The following is a 21,990-nucleotide window of genomic DNA, read 5'->3' on the forward strand; positions in this document are numbered from 1 at the left end:
TTTAACAGGCTAATGAACCCAAATAGATAGATAACTAATCAATGTATATAATTTATTAACAAGGTAAGGGTTTTTCCATTCCTTGCTTGGAAAATATCCTACTTACATCTCAGGGGGAATGCAGGTCTCTTTTAGCAGAAGTGCTGATATTAGGGTAATACATCAGCACAGGAAGTCACTAAGAAGTCACGAAGCCATCATGTACCTGTGTTGGGCTAATTAGGGTCATTTGTGCCCTCCACCTTGGCAGGGATTTGCTACTGATTTCTATGGGAGTTCTGTACATAAAAGATTTTGCATGGATAATTGATTCCCCTTTATTTGCTGATTTATTCATCTTTGAAGCAAAGACCCAAACAAAATGTATCTTCAGTGTATGTGTTTGGAAGATGACTAGGAATTCCTTGCAGTGTCTGAGCCATAGACTCAAAGGTATTGTGTTAGCATACAATTCCAACTTTAAAATTCTCTTTATTTGTCTGTCAAGGTCAGCAGTGTAATTCCCCTTTTAGTGGTTTGATGACAGTCAATGAATGTTAGGGAACCACTGTTGGAGAGGATGGACATATGACTGACTTTCCAAATGTTAAAATAAAGTATTAGGACTGTCACAGAGTGTAAAAGAGAAAGCTGGAAAGCTCACATCTTCTTTGTTATGACCAACTCACTGAATGTTGAATGTTCAAGCTCTTAGTGTTCATGAGAATCTTCAGGAAGAACTTCTTCATTGGCCTGTTGGGAATTATAATAAAAAGAAGTTCAGCTATTGTGACATAACAGGAGCAGCTGCCCTCAATAAACTTGAGCTCTGTGCTTTTGAACAGGGATGTGCCACCTGTGCCCTCAACCTAATTTCACGTAGGTTGGGAGAGCACAGAAGGTGGATGCAAGGGGGAAATGGGGGACTGAGTTGAAATGGACATGAGGATGAGAGAGGGGAAGCTGTCTGCAAGCAATCAGTTCTAGTCTCTATAGCTTCCTCAGCAAGAGGAAAGAGAACGGGTGATGGAAATAGGAGGAGAGAGAGGGAAATGGAAGGGAGTAGCATAAAGAGAGGAAAGGGGTGGCCCCACTCATATTTTGGCTCCTCCAAACCACGGCCAGCATGCAGACCAACTATAGATCACCCCCCAAGGAATGCAACTGACAAAGGGCTCCCCACCCTAGCAGTTAGCAGTACATATTGAACTGTTTGGTTTCTGTTGTTGAGAAGCAATTTCAATTTTAGTATTATAATTCCAACATAGAAAAAGTGTGTGTGTGTGAGAGAGAGAGAGAGAGAGAGAGAGAGAGAGTTCTGAGTTGAGGGAGATGAACCTTTGATGGACAAAGAAAAATTATTGGCAAGGGAAGCAAAACTAAAAATCTTCGGTGTTTTGCTGTTGTTTGAGGGATATTATCTGATCCAGATTTGTTCTTAGTGGTATGAGAGAGTGCATTATATTAATATAGGTACTTTATACAAACTGTGCATTACTTAAGCAAATATGCATGGCAGGGAATCTGTAGATGTAACATGCACACCCCAATACTCTTTAAAAAGTAAAACAGCTCTTATGCAACCCCAAATATCAGGCTGCATTGGGTTCTTGGTGTGTGTGTGTGTGTGTGTGTGTGTGTGTGTGTGTGTGTTAATTCACAGTGTGGCTGTTTATGTGGACTACTATTGTTATGTAGTCCTAAGAAGTATGTTTTATGTGCCACATAATGTAGATCCTGAACCTGTCGTTTCAGACACAATTCAATAAAATGAACACAGGGAGAGAAAGGGGGCAGGGTTGATTAAAGGTTAGATCGATAAGATCGCATGCTTTTCATTGGCAAAGTATGTCTTCGGAAGTGTAAATTCTAACTCTTATCAAGGTTTTAATGTTACCCCTTCACCCTTAATTTTACTCCAGTGCAATGTTAAATCAAGTCAACATGAAAATAGTGGAGGAAAGGTTTTAAGCAAAATGGAGTACAAGTTATTGTTAAGCACACTGTGCAACCTCTTCTGCTCACGGAAATACCCATAACCACAACTCTTCCTCTAAAGATGACCAGAAATGGAAAGGGATTATAGAGCACCTTAGTCCTTCTCAGGCATTCATTTTCTAGGTAAAATCAGTATTCAAGAGTAGGGATGAGGGCATTAGCTCTACCTGCCATTGCCTCCTGCAAATTGGAGGGATAAAATCGGCAATGGGAAGCCTGCTGTTCTCATGTATGTAAGTTTTTGTAGTGAGGCATATAAGGAATGAAGTCAGACAAGAGGCATTTCTTACATACTTGAGCTCAAAGGTAGTATTGGTGACCTTTCAGCTTGAGATCCCATAATCTCCAACACTTAGCCCACAGGGTTGATGGTCCACATCCAGAAGAAGTCATGCCCCCAAGCTTATGTTCTTCTCCTTTTTATACAGTTCTTAAACCTTGGATTCCATATATGGTGTTCTACCTCAAATCCAGTATCCCATTGGCTCAACAGTCCCCCTTATATCACAGATGATTTTGACCAACTCCCTAGAGGTCTGGTGCATAGACTCTCCCTGAGTAAAATGTTCTAGCACTACTTTCTGATTCTCTCTCGCACAGTGGCGGGCCCCACAACCTACTGAGCCCTTCCCCAAGATCATTCTGCCCCCATTCTACACTCCCCCTGGGCTCTACCAGCACCTTTCATTATGATAACCCCAAACAACAGCTGGAGGTTGCACCTGCCTGTTATTTGTATGCACAAGGCCCAAATGGTCCTCAAAATTCTGATGCAAATGTAAAGTGATAAACTACAGAGTCCTCCTAAAACTCACAGCTCTTGCACATGGCATTTATTTAGACTTTGTAACTCAGATCCTCCAGTTTGAATCACATTATAATGTACCCCCATCTTTCCTTCTTCTATCTTAGGGCCCCAGGGAGGTTGGGTTGATATTAAGGGCAGTTAGTGATGAAACATAGGCTATGTCTTGAAGAGCAGAGTCACAATAAGGCAACTCTGATAATCCAGTCAAATCCCAATAAAGACAGCAGGGTGGAAGGCATTGTCAGCACCTTGGAGAGTTCACAGCAGTTATCAGTAGATTTAAGTCATGGAAAGTTGTCACCTCAGTAGCAGGATGATGCTCTCTGGGGCCTTCTGGTTGGCCTGAACTTCCTATTAGCCCCACCCCTTCTGAGGAGCACTCTGGGGGTTTTTTGTGTGTGTTTTTGGAAACGCCACCCCCCTATTCTGTAACTGCTGTCTCCTGTCATGGGGAGGTGGTTAGCAATGAATTGGACGGGTGTCATCTAAGCTGGAAGTGATGGATTCCCTCGCCCTCCACATTTGCCTCTCAGCCCCATGGAGGACAGTGGCTAGTCACCATTCCACTGAGGTATTTCCTCAAAAGTTCTTTAACTGGCAAGGATCATAATAAGACAATATTTGTGTAGTCAGTAGCTTTTGCCTTTCTGACAAGTTCCTCAGTAGCTTCATTGATCGTCTACAGTAGCAGCTGGCTGGGTGGTTTTTCAAGGTGCTAAAAAATTGGTCTCACAGATATCTTAATGGGGGCAGGACTTTATTGGAGTTGCTAGTGATGTCACCCAGGGGACGCCATTGCTTCTTCACTTGCCGTTACACATTACCGATCTCTGCTTAGCAGCATTTTAGGAAATAAGACTGTATCAGTCCAAATAGAAAGATGGGTCTAAACATGACACAGCTAGAGAGAGTTGCTCACAAGGAAAAGTCTATGCAAAATAAATGCATTGTATTGGGAAGAGTATTCCTAAATTAGCCTTATGGGTTGATACTACAAGCATGGTGTAAGTCACACAGAAATAAAGGGAGTTCCCAGGCAGCACTTGGCTCCTCCCCAATACTTATATGAGCATCAAGAAAAATCTTCAGCAAGTCTTCCCAACTGGCTGCTCTAGTGTCTGCACACAGAGCAAGATATTGGCTGTGAAATATTTTACTGGTTTTCTTTATAAATGTAAATATTACGGCTTCAATCATAAAAGCTTCCAGGGCAGTTTGCCTGGAATCAGCACTCAAAGGCAATATCCATTAAAATATAATGCACTTCGCCCAAAGATGCCATGAGTGGACTTCAGCTTGTGGAAAGAGTACCCTTAGCACCTGTGGTCCAAAGGGAAGGTCACCTTTTTTTGCAGCAGTCCTTCCTCCCTTCCTGAAAAGATCTTCTAGAGGGCAAGGGACACTGCTGAACAGTGTAAGAGGTAGCATGGGGGAGGGCGGCTACAGAAAGGAGCAGGTTGGCCAAAACTGCTCCCTTCCACTAGCAAAAGCCTTCACTGCATCAAATGACATTCCATCCATGGAAGAACTCCTTTCATAAATCAGAATGTACTTTGGGATTCAATTCAATATCTAATAATTGTGAGTTAGTTCTCTAGGAGATGGTAGAGATTTCCAGCAATATAACATTAAAACATAAGAAGAGCCTGCTAGATGAATGCCCCATCTAGTCCAGCATCCTGTTCTCACGCTGGCCACACAGATGCCTTTGTGAAACTCTCGGGGAGGACCTAAGTACAAGAGCAAACCACTCCTCCTGTGGTTTCCAAAAACTGGTAGTCAGAAGCATTACTGCCTCCAACCTTGGAGGTAAAAAATAGCCATTGCGCCCAGTAGCCAAGTATGTTTTGTTCACATAAACTTTAGAGAATAAATCTTTTATTAGCCAGATATAAGGCATGGGGCAAAAGATTTGTTGACCTGGGCAAAATAAAGCAACACACAGCTTACTGTGTATGCACTGAGGTGACCATGAGAATTATTCTGCTTCTGATTTTTTTCTGTGGGTTTGAGGCTGCACCGTCCCCTTATAATGTTCCTGATGAGAGTTGTTAAGTGGCTTTTCAGATTGTGACTCTCTTTTGCTCCAGGAAGACCAGCTTTGTGAAACCCTTGACCTTAGTGATTTAAATCTTTATGCTCCTACTATGTCGGAAGACAGTAGGCACTCACCTCTGTAATGAATGTCAAAAAATGTTGGTTTCTTTCACTGAAAATCATCGGAAAATTGAACAGCCCCAAAATGATATAATTAATGAATAAAATATACAACTGGTCACATCTCAGATGGAAGGTGGAATAAAAAAAATATCCAATAGACGGGGGGAAAATCCCCCCACATTTCAATCAGACAGTCAGTAATCACTGTCTCTAAACCTAAATGGCTCTTTGGCTGCACAGTCACTCTTAATTTTCAGAACAGTCCTTCTGCTATGGCCCGATGAGCCACTGAGGTGGATTTTCTCCTATAGCCGCACATGGTCTGTTTTCTATCTCAAGCCTTTTCTATTGATATCCTCTGTGACCTTGAAGAAATGATTCATTCCCTTTGTGTGAAAGAGGGTTTGACAGTAGGACCAGCCACCGAAGACAAAATCTATAGATGACAAGACCAGGAATGATCAGAGGGTACCATCATGCGCTCTTGTTACTCAGTCCTTTAAAGCCTGAAACTGGATGACTTCACTGACCCAGAAACATCTCCTAATTTCCCCTAATTATCTGAAAGTATCTCTTGCTAGACAGAATGCTGGGCCAAATAAAACAATTGAAGCTGTAATCCTATGGCCATTTACCTGGGAATAGGTCCCCCTGCATTAAATGGGACTTACCTCTGAGCAGAGAAGGGACTATTGCACCCATGTCCTCTTTATGGCATTTCTGTAGGTATCTGGTTGACCACTGAAAGATGCTTGAGTAGAGGCATTTGGGCTCCTTTAACAGACTTCATTTTTCCAAACTGCAATGCTTCTTTTGCCTTTTGCTCCCAGCTGACTTTGTGTAATACTACGTTATTTGGATAGATGTTCCATCAATGAAGTATCACAGAATTCCCTGCACTTTGCCAAAATCAAACAGGCATGTGGGACCTATAGAATTATCCAGTTTGTCATAAACTGATGCTTCATTTATGGTCAATCCTTAGGCATCAGGTTCACCTTTTGCAGGCCTGGCTGAGCTCACTGTGGATCATGAGGCTGTTGCACGAAGGACACTGAAATGGACCACTTCCTTGTCCATCTTTCAAGAACAGTCTGGGCATTTTGACAGCAGCTGTTTTCATCTGAAATTCTCAAAGCAATTTACACCCCGTGATTAAATCTCACAGACCATGTTACTACAGTTCCTAAAGGCACTATGATATATCCTAAGGCAAAGAATGTGGAAAAAATAATTAAAAGGGAGGGAAAAAATCGTGTCTTCCAATCTTCTCCCTTAACCAATAGGTTGAATTAAAAGCTCCATCAAGGCTTCAAGGACATCATAAGGGTAAAGAATGATAAAGTAATGCAAGAAAAAAATTGAGATGAATTTAGCTCTGTAGTATTCACAATATAGCTCTTGACTCCATAATGGAAACCATGGATCTATCCTGATATTCTTTTCCCATATCTTCCCAGACCAGGAGCCTGGAATACCTAAGAAATAAAAGAATCCCCCATGTCCTGTAACAGTCTTAAAGGCGGCTTAAGCACACTCAGTTTACTGTCATTTTCAATGTGGCCTAGTCATGACCAATGTTAGTTGGACTGGAGCCAATAGGTAGGTACTAAGTGTGTGTGCACTGATAATATCTGAACCTGTGTATCTTCTGGAATCATTTTGACCCATTTCTGCTTGGCCAGCCTTTTAGCAACTGGGATGGAGCAGTTACCAAGGCGGTTTAGTTGATATTTTCATTTTGCCGCAACATTTTGGTGGCTGTTGGTTGAGTTGCCTTAAACGTAGGCTTGCTAGCATTTATATATACCCTTACTTTAGAGCCTGCCTTTAACCTTCAAGGCAGAGTAGACACACACACACACACACACACACACACACACACACACACACTTACCTGATAGAGAGAGAGAGAGAGAGAGAGAGAGAAATAAATAAATAAATAAATAATAAATAATAAATATAAACATCACCTTTGAGCCACTGATTGTATCTGAATGAGTGAGCATGCTCAGTTTTATTCTGAGATGCTTTGCGCCATCTGCTGACGTTCCGGTGTAATTGGGGGATGCTGGAGCCTGAATTACTGCCCAGCTTGATTGTGACTTGAGGCGTTTCCTCATACTTTATATTGCCACTCTAAGTATGGGTTCCCTACTGTGTCAAGCAATTCTGCTGCACTAGACCCATAATAAAGATTTTTTAAATGTGAAAATTAGTCTTTGGTGAATAGGAATTATTTTCCTAGCTGCTGGAGACACTCAGGTAAAAGGCAGTGACATTCACATGAGTGGGTCATTGTGTTATTGTTAACACTCAGCTATTATTGCTGCACACGCAGCAGTCGGCACAGATGTTACCCACTTTTTATCATTTAAGAACAAAGAGGTAATTATATTTAACCTTTTTCTCCCCAAGAAGTCTAAACAATAAAATGTCACAATAAAGTGCTCAACAGTTAGCGATATAAATATTTATTTAAGCAGCAGCCATAATTCACTGAATGCGAACAGGGGTGCTGCCTAATTCAAAAGCCGACTTGAGCCACTGTCAAACAACATCATTCGAGAGGCTGTTCACTCTCGCAGATTAGGGCTGAAGTGCAGCGAGTTTAACGGAAGGAGATTCCCAAAGGGCTACTTCTCGTGGCATTTGGTAAGACGTGGTTGCATTCTCGGAAAGCACACCAAGTTGGGAAGATAAACAAAAACTTAATGCCAGAATTACATTACATATCCATTTGCCTTGGATATAAATTGTCCATAAATTGTTATTTTGTGTCCATCATCAAGATGGAGACAAATATGTTACCTATTCCAATACCTGTGTTTTGTAAAGACACAGATGCATCTCCCAATATCATAGCTGAATCTTCAAAATTAATGACAGTTTCCCTATCAAACCTTATGACAAATACACACATGGCAACTTTGTTCCTGGCTGTTGTTTTGGCACTCTAAACCAGACAATGCCACACATCAAGAGTTCTTCCCTTGAATGTGTGTATCTCCCTATTCTTCAAGTTAGGGTCAAATTCATAGAAGTAGCTGCTACTTTTACTGCATTTGACACCTCTCAGTTAGTTGGCAGTTGCCACTATGGATGGATGAATATGCCAATTTTGGTTTCTCTCAGTTTCCCATTTTTCCAGGCCTAAATTACGTTCTCCACATTAGTTTGTGATTTAAAAAAAATACAAAAAACAAAACCCTGAAAATTCTTCAGCATTTTAGTGCAAATTTCTCCTAATATACACACCTGTGTCTACAATTTTACCTAATAGTCAAATTCTTTCAAAACAATTTATCTAATATAATGTGTTTTTGTATGCTATTTTCACTGACATATGCATTTTATAAGTACAACTTACCCTAATATATGCAGTTTTGTTGGCTGGGGAACTTCATTCCAAAATTCAGAGAAGCGCAAATTTTGAAGGGTGATTGAACTTTGATCCTCAGAATGTTCTGGAAAGTGGAAATTAGATAAGTTTGTGTTTTAATGGGAACTGAATCCAATTTCTCCCCATCCCTACCCTGCAATCTAGGTAGAGTGCTTTGATATGTGCAGTTCAACATCTACCAAAGGGCCATACAAGGCAGGGGCAGTGAATGGGAACCACATAGAAATGGAGGCATGAGCCAGTTGCTTTCTGTCCACTTGGAAACTCTATTGTGATTTTATTGTCGGTCATGGATTGAACCTCACTTCAGGAAACAAAGAACAAGCAAGTGGCAGGGGAGGGGAGGCAGTCCCAGGACTCTCTTTGAAGCACATTCTCTGATCAGCACAGAGGAAAATGGCTAAAGCCATGCTTTGATATGGCAACGAAACAGGTAAGAGAAAACTCCAGCAGTGAAAACCTGGGGATTTGTGCAATTTAAAATTGTTTTGAGCTTTGTTTTATCTCCACAAAAAGAGGTCCTCACATTTGTGGTGAATGAGACAGGAAAGGGGAAGTAGAAAATCACTGGAGTCCTGTATTTCATTTTGCTTCTAACATATTTAACTTCTTCGTTCTGAATTTCCTCTTCAAACTTTTCAGTCTGATTTCCAGCATCTTGTGAATGCCGACAGTCAACAAGAGGAAGGGGAACTTGTATCGCATTCTGTCAGTACTGTCGATCTCAGATAGAATCCCTGAATTCGTGCAATGAAAAGCAGCTTCAGGAAGAAGGCTTTACACCATATGAAACCATTTACAGGTAGGATTAAAACAATATCAAGATGGAGCTGAGGAGGCAGAGAGTGCTTGCCTTGTTTCCAGAAACTAGTAAGAGATGAGAACTTGAAATATTGGCAGCAAATACCCACTTTTGGTTAGATGTTTCAGTTAAGTGCAAACAAAGTAGATGGAAATCATTTCCATATTTTCAAAGGTCAAAGGATTACCCGTTAAATTAGGTTAAATGGGCACTCACTACAGTTCCCAGTCATTTGCAGGAATAGTGTACAGGATCTGGTGTGTTTCACAGAAGAATTCCTGCCTGTATGCCTTCATACTGCTGCCACAAAATTGGCTTTGCCAACAACCTTCTGATGTCTTTAAAACTACAGTGGGCAAAGCCTTTCCTCTTTTCTAAGTATGGTAGACTTGAAACTCAATTTGACAAGTATGTACCCAGAATTACGGGTGAGCAAATCAGTCTATTTCCATTCTATGTCATCTTTGCAGGTGTTGACCCAGACATCCATCCAATTTTTGTATGAATCTGTGACTTTACCTCAAGTCTGCATGAAAAATTGCATTCCTTTATTTAGTTGCTTAGAATAGTTTATATTCTGTCCCTCAGCACAAGTGATCCAAGGGCAGAGCCTAACAATGTAAAAGACCATGTAACTATATATATATATATATATATATATATATATATACACACACACAAACACACACATATTTTTATTAAAGATTTCTTGATTTACAAAAGTATGTGCAATGTCTCTTTTTACATAATAATAATAATAATAATAATAATAATAATAATAATAATTTATTATTTATACCCCGCCCATCTGGCTGGGTTTCCCCAGCCACTCTGGGCGGCTTCCAAAAGAATATTAAAATACTGTGATACATCAAACATTAAAAGCTTCCCTAAAAAGGGCTGTCTTCAGATGTCTTCTAAAAGTCTGGTAGTTGTTGTTCTATTTGACATCTGGTGGGAGGGTGTTCCACAGGGAGGGCGCCACTACTGAGAAGGCCCTCTGCCTGGTTCCCTGTAACTTGGCTTCTCGCAGTGAGGGAATCACCAGAAGGCCCTTGGTGCTGGACCTCAGTGTCCGGGTAGAATGCTGGGGGTGGAGACGCTCCTTCAGGTAAACTGGACCGAGGCCGTTTAGGGCTTTAAAGGTCAGCACCAACACTTTGAATTGTGCTCGGAAACGTACTGGGAGCCAATGTAGGTCTTTCAAGACCGGTGTTATATGGTCTCGGCAGCCGCTCCCAGTCACCAGTCTGGCTGCTGCGTTCTGGATTAGTTGTAGTTTCCGGGTCACCTTCAAAGGTAGCCCCACGTAGAGCGCATTGCAGTAGTCCAAGCGGGAGATAACCAGAGCATGCACCACTCTGGCGAGGCAGTCCGCAGGCAGATAGGGTCTCAGCCTGCGTACCAGATGGAGCTGGTACACAGCTGCCCTGGACACGGATTTAACCTGTGCCTCCATGGACCTCTGTGAGTCCAAAATGACTCCCAGGCTGCGCACCTGGTCCTTCAGGGGCACAGTTACCCCATTCAGGACCAGGGAATCCTCCACACCTGCCCGCCTCCTGTCCCCCAGAAACAGTACTTCTGTCTTGTCAGGATTCAATCTCAATCTGTTAGCCGCCATCCATCCTCCAACCGCTTCCAGACACTCACACAGGACCGTCACCGCCTTCACTGGTTCTGATTTGAAAGAGAGGTAGAGCTGGGTATCATCCGCATACTGATGAACACCCAGCCCAAACCCCCTGATGATCTCTCCCAGCGGCTGCATGTAGATGTTAAAAAGCATGGGGGAGAGGACAGAACCCTGAGGCACCCCACAAGTGAGAGCCCAGGGGTCTGAACACTCATCCTCCACCACCACTTTCTGAAAACGGCCCAGGAGGAAGGAGCGGAACCACTGTATGACAGTGCCCCCAGCTCCCAGCCCCTCAAGACGGTCCAGAAGGATGTTATGGTCGATGGTATCAAACGCCGCTGAGAGATCCAGCAGAACTAGGAAACAGCTCTCACCTTTGTCCCTAGCCCTCTGGAGATCATCAACCAGTGCGACCAAGGCAGTTTCAGTCCCGTGATGAGGCCTGAATCACGACTGGAAGGGATCCAAATGGTCCGCTTCTTCCAGGCGTGCCTGGAGTTGTTCAGCAACCACTCGCTCAATCACCTTGCCCAAGAATAGAAGATTTGAGACTGGGCGATAGTTGGCCATCGTGGCCGCATCTAAAGATGGTTTTTTAAGAAGCGGTTTAATAACCGCCTCTTTCAGCGGGTCTGGGAAGGATCCCTCACGGAGGGAAGCATTCACCACCCCACGAAGCCCACCGCCCAGCCCTTCCCGGCTAGCTTTTATAAGCCAGGATGGGCAAGGATCAAGGAGACAGGTGGTTGGTTTCACTCGTCCAAGCAGCCTGTCCACATCCTCGGAGGTAACAGATTGGAATTGATCCCACGCAATTTGACTAGACAGGACTCTAGCGCTCTCCCGCCCCGGCCCTGCTCCCACGGTGGAGTCTACCTCTTCCCGAATCTGAGCGACTTTATCTGCAAAAAACTTAACAAAATCATTGCAGGAGATCATGTGGCCCGTACTGGGCCCCGATGTAGCAGGTGGTTCCGCTAAATTGCGGACCACCTGAAAAAGTCTCCTGCTGCTGTTTTCTGCAGATGCAATAGAGGCGGTGAAGAAAGTCTTCTTTGCCGTCGCTACCGCCACTTGGTAGGCTCGACATTGAGCTCTAACCTGTGTCTGGTCAGCTTCAGAATGGGTCATCCGCCACCGGCGCTCTAGCCATCTCAACGATTGTTTCATTGCCCTCAGATCCGTGGAAAACCACGGGGCTGTCCGGGCTCGGAGAGGGCGCTTCGGAGCCAAACAGTCAATAGCCCTGGTTAACTCCACATTCCAGCGGGCCACCAGGGAATCAGCTGAAAGGCCATCAACATGGGATAAAGCATCCCCTACCACTCTCTGGAAACCATTTGGATCCATTAAGTGGCGGGGGTGGACCATCCGAATTGGTCCCACCTCCCTGCAGAGGGGAAGGGTCGCGGAGAAGTCAAGTTGCACCAGGAAGTGGTCTGACCATGGCACTTCTTTCGTTTCACTTTTACTTAGTGTCAGATCACCAACATCCATAGAGGTAAACACCAGGTCCAAGGCATGTCCGCGGCTATGGGTTGGGCCAAACTTATTCAGGGACAGCCCCATGGAGGCCATGCTTTCCATGAAGTCCCGAGCGGCCCCTTGTAAGGTCGTGTCGGCATGGATATTAAAATCCCCTAGGACAACCAAACTAGGTGTCTCCAGGAGAACATCCGCCACAACCTGAAGCAGCTCGGGCAGGGAATCCTTGGTGCAGCGGGGAGGTCGGTACACCAAAAGGAATCCTGTACTGCCCCTATTGCCCAACTTCCAGAACATGCACTCAGAGAACTGGGTCTTCCCAATAGGACGCCTTTTCAAGTTACATTTTCTACAGGTCAGTTTCATTTGTTGAGACATTAGTGTCACACTAGGAAGAAAGGGGGGAAAGGTGGAGAGGGTCATGGTGAGTGGGGGTGGGGTCGGGTGGCAATGTTTCTATTTTACTTAATGTATGTGTGGGTTTTGTGTCAGTGTCGCTTGTGCAGGTTCTCTTCTCTATTCGTTTGTGTTCCTTTGATGGTGAGAGAGGTTGGGGTTGGCGTAGGGTGTGGTTGTTCCTTTGTGATTGGCTGTGGTGGACTTTGCTTTTATGTGTGAGTGGGGTGGGTGGGTGTTTTTGAATCAGGTTAGCCATATTGATTCGTATGCTGTAGGTGGATTCTTGTCATTGTCTTGTTGGGCTGTGTATGTGATAAAAGGGAGCCATACCGGGGGTGAAGGCATCTTCTTCCATTTGTCCCCGTGTCAATTTCAGCTTATTGGTTAGTTTTTCTAGTAAGGCTGCTTTCCATATTATTTGGTACCATTGGTCCATGCTTACTCCTGACAGGTCTCTCCAGTGTCTGGCTATGATGTTTCTGGCTGCTGAGAGTAGGTGGGTTATGAGCTCTTTGTGATGTGAGTGGGCATGATTGTCTTGGAAGATGTTTAATAGGGCCAGTTCTGGGGTAACTTTTAATACTTGTTTAGTTTGGATTTGATATCCCGCTTTATCACTACCTGAAGGAGTCTCAAAGCAGCTAACATTCTCCTTTCCCTTCCTCCTCCACCACAACAAACACTCTGTGAGGTGAGTGGGTCTGAGAGACTTCAGAGAAGCATGACTAGCCCAAGGTCACCCAGCAGCTGCATGTGGAGGAGCGGAGACGCGAACCTGGTTCCCCAGATTACAAATCTACCGCTCTTAAGCACTACACTACACTGGCTCTTATTTTGCGTATTTCTCGCATGGTTGTTACCCAGAATAGTTGGATTTGGGGGCATTCCCACCACATGTGGAGGTACATATTGTTAACAACTCCATCTGTCGTATTTTCCCCAGATATTGAAAAACCTATCCAGAGGTCCGGAGAAAGAGAACTACTTTCAGCCAATGCTATAAAACCTGCCATACTTCACTAGAGCCAAGGTCAGACCAGATGCAAGTGACTTTGCCCTTGAAGGGCATTGCAAACTTCACCACCTGAATGTGCTCTGCTGGGTGGCTAATCCAGTGATGACATGGAAGTAATCCTTACTCATCACCATCCCTACCACACAATAGGTATGATTTTGTGCTCTAACCTGTGCTCAGTCCCCTTCTCTGTGATCCTTGCACCACTTGCTCTAGCCATCACCTGGCTGGGCCATTCAACTGGAATGGTCTACAGTGCTGGAGAAGTCGTGCAAGAACAACCATGTCAATGCACCTTTTCACGCTACTGGAGCCTCATTAGGGGTGCCAGTCATGCCAATGAGAAAATAATTTAAAATGTATTTTCTCACAAAAAATGGATTCCTCCCCCCTCAAAATAAGAACATATAAATGTATTTTGTCTTAAAATAAACATTTTCAAATGCATTTTGAGATCCTTTCTTTCCAGCTGAGAACTGTCTCAGAACATTTGGAGAGTGTGAAAGCTGGCGGATAACTAAGTTCTGATCCATATGGGTAGTGCAGCTGAGGTCAGTTCTTTTTGTAATTCATTATCACTGGATTCCTCAGACAGTCTGACCCAAAAGTATGCCCCATTTATTTCAACGAAATGTATGTCCAAATATGGAAGCTTAGGGAAGAAATCCTACGAATATTAGGTAAGTCCCACTGAAAAGTACACATTGATTTACATACTTAGGCCGCAACTGTTGGTTTCTGCTTTCCTTCACTGTGCAGCGAAAGGGCTTGTCACGAGACAGGTGTTTACATTCCACAGTCTGTACTGTTGGAGTTTCTCACGGGAAAGGGAGACTGGATGTGACGTACACTGGTTTCCTGTTTTTCACTGTGTGATTCTCTCCGAGCTGTTGAGGAGAGAGGATGCATTTTTTTCTGCTCCGGCAGAGGCAAGATGTCTTTCTGTAATATACCAGCTTTGAACTGTAAATAAAGCAATATAGAGTATGCAGCACGTACTCCTCATCCTTCCGCTGGGCACGAGACTCTGCTTTAAATCAACACGTGGTTATGGGCCCAGAAGTCGAATCGGAGTGCCGGCAAAGGATCGGAATGCAGAGGGACAGATCGGAACGGAATCTGCTCTGCGCGTAAAAGTGATTGATGAGGTATGTGCTACTGCTCCGGGCAGCCTGCCAGCTTCTAGTTAATGGCTTTATGGCTTTATGGCTGGACTTTGAACCTTTAAAGCCGTTTTGCCGGGAATAGGCAAAAGGCTCCCAGGCACAAGTTACTATGCTGGGGAAATCGAAAGTAACTTTTAAGTGCGCTTTTGGAATAAGGCAGCTGCAGCAGTGACGCAGCAAGATTTAAAGCAGCATATATGACGCTGAAGGCTAATGCCAGAGTCATGATGGCCCTTCAGGATGCTTGTGGGATTCCTAAGCTCAACAAGAAAAATTACGCCGACTGGGTTCTGTATGCAGAGGCAATTCTGCGGAAAGAGGGTTTGTTTGAGGTGATTACAGAAACCCCCCCAGTTCCAGTTACAGATGCATGGGAAGCTAAGGATTCCAAAGCAAGGGGAACTCTTACATTGATAGTATCCCCAGAAGAGCTCTGTCTATTGCGTGATAAGACCTCAGCCAGAGAAATTTGGGACGCTTTGAGAGAAGCTCACTTAAGGACAGAAGCTGGGTCCACTATGTTTTACTTTAACAAGCTGCATAATATGGCTCTTGCTGAAGGTGGAGATGTGCGTTTACATCTGATGGAGATGCAAAATCTGAGACATGAGCTGCAACAGAGAGGACTCAACTTTCCAGAGGCTGTGTATTCTTTCATGATACTACAATCTTTGGGTTCAGGTTGGGAGTCTGTTGCAACCCAGATTGCTGTGCAGCCAACCGCTCAGCTAACAGTGGACTATGTAACTGCCGTGATATTAAATGAAGCAGATCGCCGGGGTGCTAGCTGCATGGGCAAGGGGGAGTCTTCACAGACGTCATCCCATAGTGCAGTGGAACCACCAGATGGCGCCAAAGCTTTGAAGGCAGTGAAATGCTACTCGTGTGGACGTCTAGGCCATATGAAGAGGGAATGCAGATATCCCAGGGCCAAGACAGAGCAGCACAGCGAAAGCTCATCGCGCGGAAAAGGCCGAGGCAAAGGCAAAGGTCCGGTGTCTAAGACAACGCAGCACAAGGCTATGGTTTCACGCTTCACTCCAAAGGTTGCAGAGGTCCAGAAGACATCTAGATCTTTCTTCGTTGTTGATTCAGCGGCGACCCACCACATGTGCAACGATAAGAGACTGTTTGTGTCTTTTACACCGCAGGAAGGTGCGATTCACCAGGCGGATGACCACACTATTCCCAGTAAAGGCTACGGAACTGTTGTTCTTCACAGTTTGGACTTATCGATACAGAATGTGCTTTACGTGCCAGACGCCAAACATAATCTGCTCAGCGTTGGACAGCTGAATGAGCGGAACATTGACGTTTCCTTCAAGAACAGGAAGTGCATCATCACAAAGAAAAATGATTATGTATTGCATGCTGAATATGTTGATCGTTTGTTTGTTTTGTATTATGATGATGTTGAAAAGGATGACACTTGTTGCATTGCAGGTTCTAACAAAAGTTTGCATGCAGAATGTATTCATGATTTTCACCGAAAATTTGGTCATTTGCATTTTGAGGCAGTATCTAAAATGCCTGCCTTGGTTGAAGGTATGACTATTAAACCCTGCAGGTACCACATGAAGTGCAAAGCATGCGCAGCAAACAAGGTGAAAATGGCTGCGAAAGGTAAGGTGTCTAGTAGGCAAGCTACAGAACCATACCAGGTTGTTCATGCTGATTTGGTTGGACCACTAGCGCCCTCTTTGGGTGGAAATAGATACTTCATGGTTCTCATTGATGCATTTTCTAGATATATTTTTGTGTACAATCTCAAGCAGAAATCAGAGGCTTTTCCTAGGTTCAAGGAATTCTGTGCTTGGTTGGAAAATGTGCACGGTAAGAAGATAAAGACTCTTTTCACTGATCGCGGGGGGGAATTCACTTCTCAGCAGTTTGAAGCTTTTCTGACTGAGAAAGGAATTCAACACGATTTGTCTAGTCCTCGCTCGCCATGGCAGAATGGACTTGCGGAACGGGCAAATCAGACATTGCTTCAAGGGTTAAAAACCTTGCTGCATGATGCCAATCTTCCAGAGAGTTATTGGGCCGAATCTCTCTCGTGTTTTGTTTACAGTTACAATCGCAGGTTATCTTCAGCGATTGGTTGTACCCCCTATGAGAAGATGTTTGGCAAGAAGCCATACATCAAACACATGAAGATTTTTGGTTCTGACATGTGGGTTCGCTCACCACAAAACTCCAAGTTAGACAAGCGTGGATTGCATGGTATCTTTCTAGGTTATCAGAAAGGGTCTTACAGAATAATGATGACTGACTCTAAGACAATTAAGCTCACGAGAAGTGTTGAGTACAATGCAAAGTGGGGGGAGAATGTGGGAATTTTCCAATGTTATCCTGATGACGGTGATGAGACTGAGGATAGTCAAAAGCAACCACAACAACCCACACCCACTGATGAAGGTTCTGAGTCTGAATCTGAAACTGAATCGGGTGATTCAGAGGATTTCAAGAGTGCGAAAGCCTCTATGCGACCCTCTGAAAGCTCTGATCAAGAATTGGAGGAACCATTGTTCACAGTAGGTCGTTTTTCTCCTAAGAAGGAAGAGGAGAGTGTTGAAGACTTAAGGCTAATTCGTAGGTCACAGAGAGCCACAAAAGGCAGACCTCCAAAGAGATTTGCTGATGAGTTTGCTACGATAGCAGTAACAGCTGTTAAAAGCTCCAAGAAGGTATTTGAACCTTCAAGTTTCCAAGAAATCCAGGGTTTAGATTCAAAGGAAGCTGAGCCATGGTTAAGTGCCATGAAGGCTGAGCTTGATTCCTTAGAAAGGAACAAAACATGGGAGCTAGTTCCAGTAGTTCCAGGAATGAAACTGCTTGGAAGCAAATGGGTCTTCAAAGCGAAGACAGATCAAAATGGCAAGATAGTCAGACACAAAGCCAGATTGGTAGCCAGAGGTTTTGCACAGGTACCAGGTGAAGACTATCACGAGACCTACTCACCCACAGTGAGATATGAAAGCATTAGGCTTATGCTCAAGCTAGCTGCAGAGGAAAATCTACACATTAGTCACCATGATATTAACACAGCTTTTCTGTACGGATCTCTGGATGAATCACTTTATATGCTTCCACCTGATGGCGTACAGGTAAAACAGGGATTTGTTTGTGCTCTGAAGAAATCCCTTTATGGTCTCAAACAAAGTGCACGGTGTTGGCACACAAAACTCACTGAAGTATTGTTTTCTCTAGGTTTTCAGCAAGGGAAAGCTGATCCATGTGTATTTGTCAAAGAGGAGGGGCAAAAGAAACTGTACTGTTTGTTTTATGTTGATGATTTATTATTCTTTTGGAAAGATGTCGCAATGTACAATAACGCCCTAGCTCAACTGAAAGAGCACTTTGACATGAAAGATCTTGGTGAGGTAAACAACTACCTATCTCTGGAAATAGAGAGAGATCAAGATGGTAACATTCTAGTACACCAGTCACGGAAAATTGCTGATGTGTTAAGCAAACTAAATCTGATGGATGCTAACCCTGTAGACACACCGATGACAACAGGTTATCAGGTAGATGACACTGAAGAAGCATTTTCTGACACTACACTGTACAGAAGTGTGCTAGGCAAGCTAAACTTCATTGCCAGATGTTCAAGACCAGACATTGCTGTTAGCTGTAATTTGCTAAGCAGACAAGTCAACAATCCTAGTGTCAAGGATTGGAAAGCTCTGAAACGCATAGCGCGGTATTTGAAAGGCACTATGCATTACAGACTGAGATTTAACAATCAGAAGTCTGGTGGTCTTGAGATATTTGCAGATGCAAGTTTTGGAAGTGACACTACAGACAGGAAAAGTACGTCTGGAGTTTGCTACATGTACAATCAGAGTCTGTTTGATTGGTCATGCAAGAAGCAAACAACAGTTAGCTTAAGTACTTGTGAAGCCGAACTGAATGCACTATCTTATTCACTTAAGGATTGTGAATGGTTAGTACAATTGTGCAAAGATATGAAAATTCCTGTCAAATGTCCAATCCAGGTTTACCAGGACAACAAAGCATGTTTGGCTTTGCTGAAGTCTGAAGGTTGTAAGCAAAGCACAAAGCACTTGCAATTAAAGTTGCAGCATGCTAGGGAATGTATTCAGAAGGGACTCGTAACGGTGTCCTATATGCCAGGTAATGAAATTCCTGCTGATGTATTGTCCAAGATTGTATCAAGGGATCAACACTGTACCTATGTGCAGAAGTTGGGTTTGTACTGATATTGTACGAACACGCTGCCCAGTGATGTTCACAGAAAGGGGGAGGATGTTGGTTTCTGCTTTCCTTCACTGTGCAGCGAAAGGGCTTGTCACGAGACAGGTGTTTACATTCCACAGTCTGTACTGTTGGAGTTTCTCACGGGAAAGGGAGACTGGATGTGACGTACACTGGTTTCCTGTTTTTCACTGTGTGATTCTCTCCGAGCTGTTGAGGAGAGAGGATGCATTTTTTTCTGCTCCGGCAGAGGCAAGATGTCTTTCTGTAATATACCAGCTTTGAACTGTAAATAAAGCAATATAGAGTATGCAGCACGTACTCCTCATCCTTCCGCTGGGCACGAGACTCTGCTTTAAATCAACAGCAACTTCCATTCTCTGCTCGCAGGGCTTTGCAAAATGGTGGCGCTGCTGTCACGACAGACTGTATGGTGGGACAGCAGAAGGCCATGGGCAGGACAATGAGGCGCATCATCACTACCTGATGAAAATGAGACTAGCTTGAGGTCCAGTGTGCAGTGCTATGGTGGAGAGGTACCACAGGGGAGCACAGTTTCAACACTATTTTCAGAAGAGGTGTGATAATGTCACCTGCCAGATATCTTTTCCTCGCTCTGGCAAGTAAGTGGAGTGAAAATGAAATATTCAAGTTTGAATCAGATTAAATTAGAGTGGGAAACCTCTGCCCCACGGGCCAAATTCGGCTCAGCAGTGGTCCTAGTTGGGCCTGTGAGGCCATGTCCAGCTGGCCTACATGACCTGTCCTACACAGTTTCAATGAAAACGGCAGGTGGGGGTGGGATGGAACAATACACATGTTAATCATCAGATACCATAATGATGCCAGGTGACTGACAGGTAGGTTGTTTCACCTACCTGTCAAAATTGACCCATAAAGATGTAGCCCCTTAGACCAAGAAGGATCTGAAAAAATGAGGAACACTCCCCCCCCCTTTTTTTTGCTGGCGTGGCTTTGGGAGCCGTCATGATAAACTCCCACACCTCAGAATTTATCACTGATTCATGGCAAGAATGGTAAAGCCCTTTCAGAATTAAAATTCTCCTTTCAAATAAGATTGTTCACATTGCGTTCAATGACATACTCACATTCCCTGATCCCAATCTCTGAAAGGAATTGGGTTTTCTTTTCTAAAGTTTAGGGGCTTTTGTAATCTCTTGGGTACCTGGCGCTCAAGTGCATTTTACAAAATGAAAGGAGAGCTTGCGTCACTTCACATATCTGATGGAGTCACTCACAATTTAATGCAAAACTGGCCTTGCCAATCAGACTCCCCAGGGTTTCCCAAAGTGCTTCTGAAGAGCAGTATGTTTTTGTCTTTTGCTGGAAACAGACGGGGCACTAAAGAGTAGTTATTTTTAAAAGATTCAGGTAAAAAGCTTGGCCATATAATACCCCTAATCTTTCACACTCATCCCAACTCCTCATTCCTCCTACATTTTACTATGCTGTCAATAAGCATAGTGTACTGTTCTCGCGTGACATAAAAAGATTATCTGAAAATTCCCCCCTTGTTGTAGACAACTTGTTTGCCTAGCAATATAAATTTGAGAGAACAGTGCTATTTAAATGAAATGCCAAAAGACAAGATTCCACAGTATATCTTTCTTCTCTCAAAAAATGCATTTTCTTTGTAGTTCAAGAGGCTGTGTGTGTGTGTGTGTGTGTGTGTGTGTGTGTGTGTTGTTTCCTAGTGAAATATGGGGAGACTGTTACTTCTTATCCAGATGCATTTAGGTACTTACTTGTTACATACCAAAGCCTGAAAGACATTAACACTCCTATAAGCCCTACTCCCTGCCACCACCTTCATTTACTTCACTATAATTGAGAGGACATCTCTCATTAGTCCCTATTATTAAAGCTCAAGTGTGCAAGTAGCTTGAGCTTCCGTGCCTCTTTTATTTGCTCAATTACATGTTCTTCCCTAGCGTTGCTTAGTGTTAGAATACCAGATCTGATGATCCACCAAAGACTATTGGGTATACATGTAATCCTGACCCCTATTCTGGCTTCTGTTCCTCTGACATTCACACTCTCCAGAAATTTCCTCTGCCTAGTTAAGCAAATCTGGATAATCAATTATCCCTTAACAATTTTTTATATATATAAAAAAATGGTCTATGACCTCTTTCTTGTATATGTGATGCTTGCCATTAGCTTAATGTCATCCGATTAATTTCTTCTCGGTATATCCCTCTAAGGCTCAACAAGATGTCCTAGTTGTGGCCAACCCATCTTTCCAATGAAAACCTTCACACTGTAACACGGGAATGATATCACTACAGATCTATTATTTCTCGGAACAAGATATTTCAATTTGCATAAAATATTCCGCATTGACAGGGTGCCAAGATGGAACACCTAATGACCATTCTTCACAATGATCTTGCAACAGCATTAAGAATATTAGGAACTTCGGTGCTAGACTTAAGGAGATGCCTCCCACCATCCTTTCCCATATACCTCCCACCAGCTAATTTACAGCCTTGTGACTTTTTCTAAGCCCTGACATTGCACTGACCAGGATAATGGGCCAAAGGAAATTTCTTACATGATGTAATTTTGCTCACATTAAGCACCGTGGTTCATAGGTTGCCATATAAGGTCAACTGCAGATATTAAAACCCCTAAACTGAGAAAAGAGAAAATGACAATTTTATTCCAAATTTAAATAGATTTCTATAAGTCAACACCAGGGACTAAGGAAAGAGCAACCCCTGTATCAACATGATACACTTTTATATGCATGGGCGAAAACATCTTCTTGTCCATTATCATGTTACTAGCTGTTTAATGTGAGGTTTATTTGACAGTACAAGGAGCAAACAGGACTTCTATATATATTTAAAAAGAACGACTCCATTCCTTTTTTCTTTTGTAAAACAAAAGGA

General features: G+C 43.4%; 1 long non-coding RNA gene across 1 annotated transcript in view; it reads right to left on the reverse strand.

The window, feature by feature from the left end:
• Positions 1-600: 600 nt before the first annotated feature.
• The window catches only part of LOC308481700, a 144,878-nt gene continuing 123,488 nt past the window's right edge, over positions 601-21,990 (reverse strand). Inside the window, exons 4-5 of the long non-coding RNA XR_013988825.1 lie at positions 8,316-8,412; positions 601-732 (exon numbers count right to left, since the gene is read on the reverse strand). This is a non-coding gene — a long non-coding RNA (uncharacterized lncRNA). The remainder of the gene's footprint in view (positions 733-8,315; positions 8,413-21,990) is intronic.

This window comes from Podarcis pityusensis, assembly GCF_964106645.2.
Source record: "Podarcis pityusensis genome assembly, chromosome: 7".
Taxonomy (NCBI): Eukaryota; Metazoa; Chordata; class Lepidosauria; order Squamata; family Lacertidae; genus Podarcis; species Podarcis pityusensis.